At 63.9% G+C, this 882-nt stretch overlaps 1 protein-coding gene across 1 annotated transcript in view; it reads right to left on the minus strand.

The window, feature by feature from the left end:
• The window catches only part of SLC6A9 (solute carrier family 6 (neurotransmitter transporter, glycine), member 9), a 34,703-nt gene extending 34,121 nt beyond the window's left edge, over nucleotides 1-582 (minus strand). The window contains exon 1 of the mRNA XM_012001832.1: nucleotides 300-582. The gene's annotated coding sequence lies outside the window, so the exon portion shown is untranslated. The remainder of the gene's footprint in view (nucleotides 1-299) is intronic.
• Between the last annotated feature and the right edge of the window lie 300 nt (nucleotides 583-882).

The following is an 882-nucleotide window of genomic DNA, read 5'->3' on the forward strand; positions in this document are numbered from 1 at the left end:
CACCCCACGCAGGAGCTCCCCCCGCTTCCCTCTCCCTCCCGCTTCAGCTCCTTGGTGACAGCGGTGACACCAAGCCGCGCGCACCTACCCCGACCTTTGCGGCGAGACAGACATCCTGGTGCGTGCACCCACACTCTTACCCACAGATGCCCGCATACATGCGCGATCACACACACACACACACACACACACACACACATGCACACGCTGGTCCTGGGGCTCAGCCCCGCGTCGGCTCAGACCGACGGCAGGACCGACGGAGGCGCCGGCCCCAGCGTTCCCTTCCCCCAGCCCCTTACCATGCTGCAGCCCCCTGCCCAGGCGTGCTGGGTCCGCACCGCGGTGCGCCCAGGTGGCTTTCTTAAAGTGAAAGTTGCATCAGCTTCCCGAGGCTCTGTGCCGCGCCCGCCCCGCCGCGCCGCTCGCAGCTCTTCCACAGCCTGTTGTGTTTTGGTTTCGGGGAGGCGGGGGCTAAGAGTTTGGTGAAAGTTTGAAGAGTGGAGAAGGCTTGGGAGATCTAGCCAAGTCCCTCCCCTACCCGAAGAGCTCCCCTGGCCGTCCTCCCCTCTCCATCCCATCCCCTCCCCCCGTGCAGACTTCTCAGGCTCCTCCTCCCAGGGAATAAAATTACAAGTCTCTCCAGCTTTCAGATGATTGATCCCCACGAACCCCTGGGAGTGGGCTCCACAAAGGAGCCCCCTTCTCCGCCCCTGCCTCGCTGCCCTCCAGCTGGGGCCCTTGAGCAAGCAGATGTGGTCCCCTTCGGGCTAGGGTGGAATAAAGCCAGAAGGCCTGGGGCACTTTGGGGGGCTGAGGCTGGAGTTAGCCCTCCAGGCCCCTGGCCTTCTGCGCCTGCGTTTCCCCTAGAGAGAAGTCAGAGCA

This window comes from Mandrillus leucophaeus, unplaced genomic scaffold (assembly GCF_000951045.1).
Source record: "Mandrillus leucophaeus isolate KB7577 unplaced genomic scaffold, Mleu.le_1.0 Scaffold67, whole genome shotgun sequence".
NCBI lineage: Eukaryota > Metazoa > Chordata > Mammalia > Primates > Cercopithecidae > Mandrillus > Mandrillus leucophaeus.